Genomic DNA, 14,226 nt, shown 5'->3' on the forward strand with positions numbered 1-14,226 from the left:
ATAAACATTGAGGTGGCTGTATCACTATAGCATGCTGATTTTAGTTCTTTTGAATAAATATCAAGGAGTTGGATAGCTGGGTCATATGGTGATTTCATTCCAAGTTTTTTGAGGAATTTCCATACTGCTTTCCAGAATAGTTGTAGTAATTTGTAGTCTCACCAAAAATACATGAGTGTACCTTTTTCCCCACATCATCACCAGCATTTATTATCTATACTCTTGATAACTGCCATTCTGTATGGAGTGAAAAGGAAACTTGGTGTATTTTTTATTTGCATTTTCCTGATCTGATTGCTAGAGATGTTAAACATTTTTAATATATTTATTGACCATTTGTGTCTCTTTTTTTGAGCAATGGAGTTTTACTCATCCATAAAGAATGAAATAATGGAAAGAAAACATCATGCTAAATGAAATAAGCCAGACTTAGAAAATCAAGGGTCAAATTTTTCTCAAATGTAGAATTTAGAGAAAAATAAGGGAAAAAGTGGGGAAGATAAGGTTAATCCATTATCATAAAGATATCAGTGGAGCACAAAAAAAGAATATTGAAAGGAGGGAGAGGGATGGAAAGGGGGAGAAAATGAGGAAATAATTTAACAAAATCACACTATATACATGTATAAATATACTCAGTGAATTCCACCTTTATGTGTATCTATAAAGCACCAATTAAAAATCAATAAATAAGTGAGTGAAAGGAAGACCAATAGAATAGAGGAAGAAGAATAGGATGAGGAAGTAGGTGGGTAAGGGTGGGGCACCAAGGACTAAAATGGAGTAAATTGACTTTCATGAATGTATGATTTTGTCAAAATGAACTCACAATTATGTATAACTATAATGCACTAATAAAAGAAAATAAATAAGTAATTTCACCAAAAAGGACATATGTTATGGTTTAAATATGATGTGTCTCCCAAAAGCTCATGTATAAGATAACACAAGAAAGTTTAAAGGAGAAATGATTGAGTTATTAAAGTTTTAATCTAATCAGTGCATTAATCCCCTGATAGGGATTAATTGGGTGGTAACTGTAAGTAAGTGGGGTGTGGCTGGAAGAGAAGGGTTATTGGGGGAGTTTGGGGGGGGGGTGCATATTTTATCTTTGTTTAGCACAACTCTCTGTGCTTCCTGATCATGTCCTAAACCACTTTCCTCCACCATACCCTTCTGGCATGATGTTCTGCCTCACCGTGGGCCTCAATGAATGGAGTTGGCAATCTACGAACTGAGATCTCTGAAACTGTGAGAGACAAATAAATTTCTCCTCCTCTAAAATTGTTCTTATCAGGTCTTTTGGTCATCACTGAAAAAGCTGAATTAAACATCATCCTACCCAAAATTTTCCATAGGTCCAATGCAATCCCTATCAAAATTCTAATGGCATTCTTCAAAGAAATGGGGAAAAAAATCCTAAAATTCATATGGAACCACAAGAGACCCTGAATAGCCAAAGAAATTCGAACAAAAGAAAAAAGCTGGAGGTATCACACTATCTAACTTCACAAGATACTACCATTCTATAGTAACCAAAACAACATGATGTTGGCATTAAAACAGACATAAAGATCAATGGAACAGAATAGAAAACCTAGAAGTGAACCCACATGTCTATAACCAACTGACCTTCAACAAATGTGTTAAGAACATGCATTGGGGGGAAAGACAGTCTGTTTAATAAATGGTACTGGGAAAATTGGATATACACATGTAAAAGAATAAAACTAGACCCTTATATCTCATTATATTAAAAGTTCAACTCAAGGGGGCTGGAAATATAGCTCAGTTGGTAGAGTACTTGCCTCTTATGTACAAGGCCCTGGGTTCAATCCCAAGTATACAAAAATAATAATAATAATTCAACTCAAAATGGGTCAGACTCAAAAGTAAGATCTAAAACTATAACATTATTATAAGAAAACAGGGTAAATGCTTCAGGACATTGGAATGGGTAAGGATTTTTTGCATAAGAGCCTAAAACATAGGAAACAAAGTGAAAATAGACAAGTGGAATTATATTAAATTACAAAGCTTCTGCAAAAAAAATTAATTAATGAAGTGCAGAGATCACATGGAGCATGGAGAAAATGCCTGCAAACTATATATTTGACAAGGCATTAGTATTTAGAATATTTAAGGAATTCAAAAAACTCAAGCAAAAATATAAATAAAAAATAGGCAATAGACCTAAGTAAACATTTCCCAAAAGACATACAAATGGCCAACAGTTATATGAAAAAATGTCACCAATCAGCAGGTGAATGCAAATCAAAAGCACAAGATATCACCTTACTCCACTAATAAAGACTATTATTAAGACCAAAAAAATAACAAATGTTGGCTAGAATATGGAGAAGATGACCTCTTATATACAGTTGGTAGGAATGAAAACTATAGCCATTCTAGCAAACAGTATGTAGTTTCCTCAAAATATTATAAATAGAACTACCATATGATCAGCAGTCCCACTACTTGGTATATATCCAAAAGAAATTAAATTGGTATGTGAAAAGACATCTGCATTTTAATGTTTATTACAACAGTATTCATAAGAGCCAAGAAGCAGAATCAACTAAAGGTCCATCAGAGATGAGTGTATATAAAAAAATATGTTTTTAAAAAATAAAATGTGATATATATACAAAATGGAATACTTTTTTATTAGTTCTTTTTAGATATACATGACAGTAGATTATATTTTGACATATTATATTTATATATATACATACATACATACATACATACATACATATATGGAGTATAACTTCCCACTTATGATGTGAAATTACACTGGTTATGTATTCATAAATGAACATAAGAAAGTTATGTCAGATTCATTCTACTGTTTTTCCTATTCCCATCCGCCTTCCTTCTCTTTATTTCCCTTTGTCTAATCACTGAACTTCTATTCTTCCCTCCCACCCACCTTATTTGTGTTAGCATCCACTTATTAGAGAGAACTTTCAGCCTTTGTTTTTTGAGGATTGGCTTATTTCACTTAGCATGATGATCTTCAGTTTCATCCATTTACAGCCAATGCCATAATTTCATTCTTGTTTATAGTTGAGTAGTATTCCATTGTGTATATGTACCACATTTTCTTTATCCATTCATTTGAAGGGCACCTAGGCTGGTCCAAAATGGAATACTCAAGCCATAAAAAAAGAAGGAAATCCTGTCATTTGTGACAACATGGATGCCATTCGTGACAGCTACAAGATCTTGTGTTAAGTAACATAAGCCAGGCACAGAAAGACAAATACTCACGGGTGGACTCTTAAAAATTTGACCTCATAGAAGTTGAGAGTAGAATAGTGGTTACCAGAATCTAGGGAATGTAGGGGGTGAGAGAGGGATGAGGAAAGGTTGGTCAACAGGTACTAAATTACACTTAGGTAGGAGTGACAAATTCTGTGTGCTATTACACAGTAGGGTAACTATAGAATGATAGTATGCTGTATATTTCAAAAACTCTAGAAGAAAGTATTTTGGATGTTTTCACTAGAAAAAGTGATAAATGTTTATGCAGATTTGAACATTACACAACGTAGATATGTGTGAAACATCACATGGGACCTCACAGAGATACATATTTTATGTGTCTATTTAAAGAAAAAATAAAATAAACTTTTTAATATATTTTAATTTGATTTTGAAACGACTTAATCATTACCAAGTATATAACTATACTAATGATGTCTGCAAAAGTTATTTTGTGCTTCCAGTCATTCTGTGGGACTATCTATGTGGGTGTAAGTATAATGTTACTGTATTAAATCCAGAAATATCTGTTTCCATCAGTGTGATTTAGCACCCTTACATCATGCTATAAAGAGTCCACAAAAAAGTCAGTTTCCCACTGAATCTTGTTCAGAAGCTAAACAGGACTTAGGGATGAACAAATTTAAATGAACTCTGCTCACCTGCCACTAGGTGGCCCTATTTCCCAGCCACTATATTGGGTCTGTGGAGAATTTCTTTATTCTGCCTCCTGGGTTCCAATCTTGCTGTTTGGGTCTGGCTCACTCCTGACTTCAGAATAATTTTCTCTGAAAGTTCCCATAATACTTGATAATCAAAGTCAAAGTGTTCAACAACTGATATTATTGCCAAATTCAAAATAGATAAGAAAATTTTGGAGAAAGGATTTCTGAGTTTTCATTCTTGCCAGTAGTGGGGAGCAAGTTTTATGGAATTTGAAGTTAATCTGTAAATTGAGAAAAATCTTGGGTTTTATAGTTAGTCAGACCTCCCAAGGGTTCGCTCAAGTAGAAGCCACTCTATGAATGGTGGATGAAAGTAGAAAAATATCCAATCGAATGTCACACAATTTAGCTTTAGATATCCTCTTTGCCCATTTGGGTGGCTTGTGTGTATTGTTGAAGAAAAAAATTTTGCACTTCTCTTGCCTCTGATTTTGATCACTATAGAAAACTTAATTTAAAACATGGCTGGTAATGCTGTTTCTCTAGACAATGACCCAAATACATTAAGGAAAATTCTCAGGAGGAAGGAACTCATGATATATTTATAAAAACAGCTTACAGGTGGTTTGCAGGTATCCTGAATAATAGATAACAAACTTGACCATTCCACAATTTTCCAATATTTATATTTCTTTTAATGGATCTCCAGGTTACTATGATTTATGTTGCTAGGATAACAACACAAACTTATAACTCAAAATCAGGCCATTTTATAGGGAACCATTGTCTTTAGCTGCACACTAAATAAAGATTATGACCAATTGGATCCAAATACCGTTAAGCTATCTTTATTGCCTGAACTTTGAGTTGTTTGATTTTGGTCGGTTAGGTTTATGGAGGGTCTTGTTAAGAGTGTAATTCTTGAGTAAATTTTAAACCCAGGAACCATTATAATACAAAATATCATGATAAGACTTTTCATAAATGTGAAACTAGTCTTTTATTTCCTGCTCTGAGAATAAATTCACACCCCTCTCTCACAAAAGGAGACAAAGGCTGAGCTGAAGCTGTGAATCTGCAGCCTAGCATCCTTGGAGAAGGAACCTACTCTCCATATGGGTCTCTCTGGAGCAATCTGAAGAAGGAACTTGGCTTCAAGGAGACAAGTAGGTAAAGAAGAAGGTGGGAAATGGGATAGACAGAGATACAACAAAGACTAAAAAGGAAACAGAAATTGATGAAAATAGTCATAGGGAACAGCCAAAGAAAAAAGAAGATTATAACATGCCTAGAACATCTGGGAGAAGAGGGAGTACATACTCTCAATAGTCGAGAAACAAGTTGATAATCTGTATTATCAAATAAAAACAACCCCAGAATTAAGAGAGACTTAATTTGACAGGATGATTGCAACAAGGGGTGGGGAATATTACAATAGGGCAAATGATCCAAACATAAGAGCTACAAACATCTCAAAGGCCAAGCAGAAAGGTACTTTATTTTATGGGGAAGGGTCAACAAGGCTAGAAAAGGCCTAGTATGAATATAGTGGAATAATGAAGGAGTGTTTCCCTGAGGTCAGCATATTTTTGTGAGGGTTCATTTACCCATTAATTCTGTATAGGATATAGGAGGATGCTGTGTACTGAGAAAAGGGGACAGTAGGTCAAACTTCATAAGAACAGAGGAAGAGGAGCTTAACTAATGTGTGGTCAAGTTAACAAGTGCTTAATTTCTACTGATAAGTGGATAAACTTCAGTTAATCTTTCATGAGACAAAGAATGAGAATTTAAAGTGTCTATGTCTGCTCTGTCCAAAAAGAGAAGACATGAGTCTTATCTAAGCCTTATGAGACTCACTTCAGTAAGTCCTTTTTAAAAAATAAAAGGATAAATGGGTTTTTTCAATCATCATTGTTTTCTAGGAACAAAGGGCTCAGGTAAAGCATAACATGGTTAGTGTGACTCATGATTAGCAAGTGTGATTACTACAATCACTGAAGGGAAACCATCAACTTGACCTAGAAGATTTATGAAAGTCTTCACAAATATAAAGAAACTTGAACTGAACTAGGAGTACAGAGCCCCAGGCAAAGAAGGTGGGGAAGGGCTCAGCAAATATAATATGCAGAGTCAAGAAACACCTAGAAATGGTGGGAAAATAGCTAAGGATGTCTTCCGAAGGTCTCAGAGAATGAACTAGATGGTAAGAAAAGGAAAGAGAATGGTTGTAAAAAGAATTATAGAGGTTAGTTGCTGCTAGTTTATAAGGGATCTTGAATATGAGGGCCAAGTAATTTGGATTTTATCATTACCCTATGCTTACTATTTTCAATTTTTTGTAAAAAAAAAAAATTAAATATTATTTTCAGGATGCCATGTGAAATATGAACTACAAAAAGGAGAGAGAAAATAGGTTAAGGGATACTTGTATAGAGTACGATCCATTATACAATAGATATTCAATAGGGAGCATAGTTATAGTGGAAGAACTAGGAAAATCATTGTCTCAAGACATAAAAGTTGCCACTTCGCCATTTTCCCATCAAAACTGGTTGGATTTCTGGGTGTAGCAGTTCATGGGAGGCTGAGGTAGGATGATTGCAAGTTAAAGGACAGCCTTGGCAACTTAGCAATGATCAAAAAATAAAAAAGGGCTGAGACTGTATGTAGCCCACAGGTTGAGCATCCCTGGGTTTAGTCTTCAATACAAATAAATAAGTAAATATTTTTTAAAGATCTTTTGATGGATTCCCCCATCAAATATTTTTCTAGAAAAAAATTAGCCAATGGCTAGGGCCAGGAATTTAGGATATGTTTCAAACCAAATAAATTGTTCTATATTATTAATTTAAGTCCATGAAGCAGTTTCAAATCCAAAACAAATGGTAAGACCTCAGGAGACAGAGGCAAATTAAAATTTGGTAGAAACTAGTAAAAGCAAGAAGATCCCAAAGTATCCCATGATTATTAGCAGCAGAGTAACAACTCTTCAAAGCTGTATTCCTGTATCACACAATCTAAAGCAGTGTTCACCTACTTCATAGTCCATTATGTGCTTATTCCTTTCTTAACACTTAAAATATTGTGAAATTATGTTACTTATTCATGTGTTTACTCATGGTCTGTTTCCCCTATGAAAATGTAAACTCCCTAAGGTAGGAATCTTGTATGTCTTATTCATCAGTCAACACACAGCACATAGAACCTTTCCCAGAATACTGAAATCCCTCAATAAACATGTGTAGAATAGATTCTGGAACTTTTAGCATCTCTTTGCTAAATCTCTAATCTTCATTACTTATGTGATCAGCTTTGCTGGAAAGTCACACTATCCTGATGGACACTGAGAAAGGAGAGATAGTAAACAAAGAAAGTTCCCTACAATGACTTTGGAGAGATATCCTGACTTAGCCATTTGGATGTGTGCATCAGGTTTATTAGGGAACTTTTTCTAGAAAAAGATAAGGGCCAAAGTGAGACTAAATAATGAAAAGTGGACTGTGTACATTCATCAATTCATTCTATCAACAACATTGAGACAGATATGTTTATTTCTAAAATTCTTTGAAAAATTTAGCAATAAAGGATATATAAATAAGGTTAAAAAAACTTATAGTTAAGAACCAATCTGCTTTTAAATAAAATTGGAAAACTTGAGCATGTTTTATGGTCCAAAGTGCAGCAACAGAAAGCAAGGCATTCAAGGTATCTTAAACTCCAGATATAGAAAATAATACCCAAAGGGAAGTAGGAACAGGATTTAGAGAACACAGAGTTAGCTTTGCCAAGAGGTTAAGGACATTTCATCCTTAGGGACCAGAAAGAAGACACAATGATGAATATCAATGATATTCTTAAATATGAAGGTCAGAATATTGAAAGGAAAGAAATTCCTGACCAGATGATCTATATACTCTCTAGAAGTATAAAATGAGGTTGTCAAAGGTGAGAGGAGCCTCAACTAATGTTAGTTTGATACGATTTTTTCCTGCAACTATAACATCCTCTCTATGTTGCTAAACTGTAGTTTCAAGCAAACCTCTTAGATCTTTTCTTATTTATTTCTCCAACCTCATTGTCTAACAAAATCACTTAGGAAGAGATTGATAAATGTGTGCAAATATTTTTAGATGTAAAATTATGAGTATGTGATGTCTGATTGTAGGCAGTGAAGGAAAGAGAAAAGTGAAAGATGATTGTCTTTGGGGCCTGGAGACACTGAGAAGATGGGGATATTATAAGTTATTTTTGCCAGATATTTACGTGGAAGCATACAGTGTGCGTTCTTTTGTATTTTGCTTTCTTCTCACCACTTAATGTTCTGAGATTAATCCACATTGTTGTACATAGCTGTGATGTTTATTTTCATTGTTGAATTAGCATTTCATTGTATGAATGTGCCACAGTTTATTCACCCATTTGGTTGTGGATGGATATTTAGGTTGTTTGCATCTTGAAACTTTTGTGAATAATGCTTCCATAAATATTATCATGGATGTGTCTTGAGGTATGTGTGCACATATTGGCACATAGCTAGAAATGGAATTCTTGACTTGTTTCTGGCATTTCATTTTATGTGAGTCCATGATTTCTTGTTTTGTTTGGATATTTTTCTTTTGCATCTTTGTGATATTGATTGAGATTTCTTTCATTTTATCATCCCATTATTTAGGTTATAATTATCCTGTTTTATGTATGTCATGATTACCCTCCATTACCTGACACATTAAACAGTAATTTTCTACTGATTTTGCACATATTCGCTCTCACCACCACTACCACAAACACTGTCCTCATCTATACAACATTATCTACTATTTTAAATAAGCACCAATTTTAATTACAGACTGTTCATAATTTTTACATTACATAAAAATTATTCAGAATAGTTTTACTTGTTCCTTTATTAATTTGGAATGTACCATGTTTCCTTAGAAGAATGAGTATTTTGTTGTCCTTGGATGGAATACTCTGTGTGTGTGTGTATATATATATATGTCAGGTCTTGTTTTTTTAGTTCTCCATTTCCTTAGTAATCTTCCCTCTAATTGTATATGTTATTGAAGGTGGAGTTCTGAGAGAGAATTAACATCTAGAATACATAAAGAACTCAAAAAAACTTTACACCAAAAACAAACCAAATAACCCAATTCATAAATGGGAAAATGAATTAAATAGACACTTCTCAAAAGAAGAAATGCAAACAGCCAACAAACAGATGAATAAAAAATGTTCAACATAATTAGCAATTAGAGAAATGCAAATCAAGATTACACTGAGTTTTCCTCTCACGCCAGTCAGAATGGCAGTTATCAAGAATACAAATAATCATAAATGCTGGACAAGATGTGAAGCATAAAGGAATGTTTTTACACTAACACTATTAGTGGGATTGAAAATTACTACAATCACTATGGAAACCAATAGGAAGGTTTTATCATAAAGGGATGTCAAATTTTATCAACCACTTTTTCTGCATCTACTGAGATAATCATATTGTTTTTCTACTTCATCCTGATGATGTATATATCACATTTATTGATTAGTGTATGTTGCATCATCCTTAAATTTCTGGGATGAATCCCATTTGATCATGGAGAATAATCTTTCTAATGTGTTGTTAGAATAATCTTTCTAAGTGTTTGGTTGAGGATTTGCATCTATGTACACAGGGGAGCATTCTTTTTCCTCATATCCTTGTCTGGTTTGGGCACTAGGGTAATACTGGCCTTATAGAATGACTCTGGAAGAATTTCTTCCTCTTCAATTTTTTGGAATAATTTAGAAATTAGTGATAGATTCTCTAAGTCCTTGGTAGAATTCCCCAGTGAAATCATCTGTTCCTGGGCTTTTCTTTGATGAGAGACTTTTTATTATTGATTCAACCTTGATAATATTCATTACTGATCTGTTCATATTTTCTATTTCTTCTAGATTATCAAAATCAATGGTGAATAGTTACTCTTAAGTTTCTAACAAGCCTTTCTATTTTTGACTCTGATTTTATTTGAGCACTCTTTTATTCCTCATAATGTTGATCTGCACCTGAAACCTGGAGTCATTGTTAGACCACGACCAAGAAAAGACCACTGACTCCAATTAAAATCAAATTAAAGCAAGCTTATAATTTCGACCGGCCGGGCTGCCTTGCCCATCAAAATCGTGGGAGCCAAGGACAGCCGCGAGGCTTCTTTGCGGCCCAGTTTCATAGCCCAAAAAGTTACACAAAGGGGGGTTACAGATAACAACACTCTGAGGAGCATAACACAAGTTTACATTTTTGCTGGCCCCGGCATCAGAATTTATAGAGATCTTAGAGACTCAGAGAGGGTCGTTATCTGGCCAGGGAAGGCCAGAATTTATGAGGCGTCACTAAGGTTTAGGAAAGGGTTGTTATCTGGTCAGGGAAAACCGGACATGGGTGAGTTCAGGGCACGGGCAGGCATTCCAATCAGCTTTACAACATCAACTAATGGCCAGGCCATACAGACATCCTAATATTTTTACAGAAAACAGAAATGAATCCTTCATAACTTGTGACAAGCTGGCTTCTGATCTAATGAGAGAACTAGGCTAGGTATATCAGTCATAGCCCACCAAAACACACAGCACAGGGGCAGAACCAAAGCCCATGTTGCTATGCCCTTTCTGCAGCTTGTAGTGTACTCATAGCCCGAGATCACTGCAGCCAGCCACAGATGATGATATCCAAATACTAGTCTGTCAAGCTGGGGCTGCAGTCTCTGCATGGTATCAGAGCAGGTCCAGAACCTCCATCATGGGCACTGGTCTGGGGACAGGGGCCATTGGGAACCATCCAGTGTTATGTTTTACATCCTGGCACTGAGTTCCAAGACAAAGTCCTATGCTTACTTCCCTATCCTAACCCCCCACCACCACCAGAGAATGGATTCTTTTTCTATTGCTGTGCTGCCTTAAATTAGGAGAGAACTGCTGGAGGCAGTCCTTTGGCCCTCAGGGTAACAATGGGTCCAGAGGCTCAGACCAGGGTCTGGGAGAAGAGGCTGTGGGGATCTGTCTAGTACTGTTTCACAGTGGTGGCCTGGTACTTTGTCCGAGTGTAAGACCTGTACTTAATTCCGCTTTCGTCCCACAAGTGGGAATTGTCTCTCTCCATGCTATATTTAGAAATGGGGAGAGATAATGCAGGCAATTCTTTCCTTCCTGTTTCCTTCAATGTTGTCTGATCATTATTATGCTAAAGCCAGGTACTGTGATCTCTGGCCTTACTACCTCTCTGTAGTAAGGGTGGTTTTATGTATGAATAGCTATACAAGTTGATGCTTCTGTGGGGAAATTATTACCAAAGAATTTTATTCCATTGATCTTTTGCTCCACCAAATTAGGGGTCATTGTTTCTTCAAAATTCCTTTATCCTTCCTACCCATCCCCCACCTTCCTTTTCTCCTCTGCCCCACCATTCTCCACCTTCCTTCTCTCCTTTCCCAATTCCTTTCCTTTCCTGGATCTGCCATTATGTGTAAGTTGGTGCAATTGGTGGTGTTCCACAGGTCTCCTAGTCTCTCATTGTTTTTCTTCATTCCCTTGTCTTTGTGCTCCTAAAACTGAACGTGAACAACTGACCTATATTAAAGTTATCTGATTCTTCTTTCTCCATGTTCAACCCTCCTATTAAACTCTTAATGCATCCTTCATTTCAGTTACTACAATTTTGAGCTTCAGAATCTGAGTTTTATTCATTTTTATCATTTTGTATCTCTTTATTTGTACCCACTATTTTAGGAAACATTATAGCTCTTTGTCTATGATTTCCTTTAGCTCTTTGAGCCAGCTGATTTAAAGTCTTTCCCAGTAAATTATTGACATTTCATCAAAGACAGTTTCCGTTAATTTTTCTGTGAATGGATCATACTTGCTTATGTATTTCCGTGATTTTTAATTTTTTGTGAAAATTGGACATTTTAAAATGATAATGTGATACTCTAGAAATCAGATTCTTCTTCATACTCAGGGTTTTTTGTTGGTGGTGGTTGCCGTGGGTTACAATTGTTTGTTAGGAGACTTTCCAAAACTTTTTTGTGTAAAAACTGTTATTTGTCATCTGTGGTCTCTGAAGTCTCTGTTCCTTTAACTAAGTCAGTTAAAATGTTGATAGAGGGTTTTTTTATACCTTGAGGGAGCAAAAAAACAAATTCTTCTCATCTTTGCATGGGAAAGTATTTAAGAATTCCTTCAATGCTTAGTCAGGTCCTTTATTATTCTCTTAGTCTTTACTTTCTGTATTTGCTGAGCCTACAGATCAGTTAGATGTGAAAACTTAGGATATTCTCGGGTAGTTTCTGTGTATATATCCTACTGTGGGAATGCATGGGCTTTTCTCAATTCCAGGCATGAAGAACTCTGAAACAATGTACAAACAAGTGGAAGTCATCAGAGTCATCTTTGTCAGAGCTCTGGAAAATAATAAAAGGTTTATAAGAACCACATAAATAATGAATCAAGAAAAGGCAACTTATAAGCGGGAGAATGTTGTAGCATTTTTACTTGCCCTTGGCTCATTTTCATTCCCTTCTCAAGAGGGACCTTAAAGATAGCCTGCATTCCCAGAGCAGAATCCTGGTCCCCGGTTTGAAAGGGAGACCTAATTCTCATTCTCACGGAATTTTAATAATTTTTAGTTGAGATGGACACAATGCCTTTATTTTATTTACTTATTTTTATGTGGTGCTGAGGATTGAACCCAGTGCCTCGCACGGCTGGGCACGCACTGAGCTATGCACGCACTGAGCTACAACCCTAGCCCCAAGTTTCACTTTTAATAACATCCAGATTATCAGTTCTTTTTTTCATGGATCATGCCTTTTGTTTGTATCTAAAATCAAACATCATACCCATGGACATCTAGGTTTTCTCCTATGTTGTTTCCTAGGAGTTTATAGAGTTTTGTTTTTCATTTAAGGCTATGTTTTATTCGGAGTTAGTTTTTGTGAATTGTACAATGCCTATGTCTAGATTCACTGTTTATTTCATTGCATGCTGCCATGTAGTTGTTTCAGGGCCATTTTTTGAAAAGACTATCTTTTCTGTATTACTTTTGTTTCATTATCAAAGATAATTGACTATATTTATGTGGATGTTTTCTGGGCTCTGTTCTGTTCCATTGGTTTTTCTATCCTTTCATCAAAAACAACACTGTCATGTCAAGGTCATTGTACTGTTATGTGTAACTAATTAAAATTTTAAAAAAGAGCATCAAAATAAAAACACTGTCATGATTACTGTAGCTTTTTATAATAAGACTGGAAATCTGGGATTATCAGCACTTTAACTTTATTCTGCTCCTTCAATATTGTGTTAGTTCTGCTTTTCCATATATACTTTAGCATCAATTTGTTGATATCCACAAAATAACTTCCTAATATTTTTATTGGAATTGCATTGATCACATTGGGAAGAAGTGACATATTAACAACATTAAACATGAAATAGTTCTCCATTTATTTATTCTTTAATTTCTTCCATCAGAGTTTTGTAGTTACCCTTATGTAGATCTTCTACATACTCAGGTTTAAGTATTTTGTGTGCGTGTGTGCACAAACACTAATACAAATGGTATTATTGTGTTTTTAATTTCAAATTCCACTTGCTTATTGCCAGAAATCAGTTTATTTTTGTACTAATCTTATATCTTATAACCTTGTTTTATCCATTTATTATTTTGAGGAGTTTTGTTTCTTTAGGATTGTCTTCATAATCATCATTTGTAAGCAAAGATATTTTTTATTTATTCCTCCAATCTATATACCTTTTATTTCCTTGCCTTGTCTTTTTGCATTACTTAGAACTTTAGTAGAATGTTAAATATTGATAATGATAAGTACATCCTAGCCTTCCTTGTTCCTGATCTTCGTAGAAAAACATCTAGTCTCTCACTATTAAGTATGATGCTCTTTATAGGTTTTTGTAATGTTCTGATTTATCAAGTTGAAGAATTTTCTGTATTCCGAGGTTTCTGAGAGTTTTTATCATGGGTGCTGGGTTTGTCAATGGCTTTTTGGCATCTATTGATGTGATCATATGATTCTTCTTCTTTATTCTGTTTATACAATGTATTATGTTAATTGATCTTCAAATGTTGAAACATATTTCATAACTAGAATAAATATCATTTTGTAATATAAAATTCTTTTATATATTATTGGATTTTATTTGTTAATACATAGGCCCTCCAAACCCACAGATTCTGCTTCCACATATTCAACTAAATGTAGATCAGGTTCTATGTAGTTAAGCTTACAATTGTTGTGTC

Source organism: Marmota flaviventris, chromosome 9 (assembly GCF_047511675.1).
Source record: "Marmota flaviventris isolate mMarFla1 chromosome 9, mMarFla1.hap1, whole genome shotgun sequence".
NCBI classification, from domain to species: domain Eukaryota; kingdom Metazoa; phylum Chordata; class Mammalia; order Rodentia; family Sciuridae; genus Marmota; species Marmota flaviventris.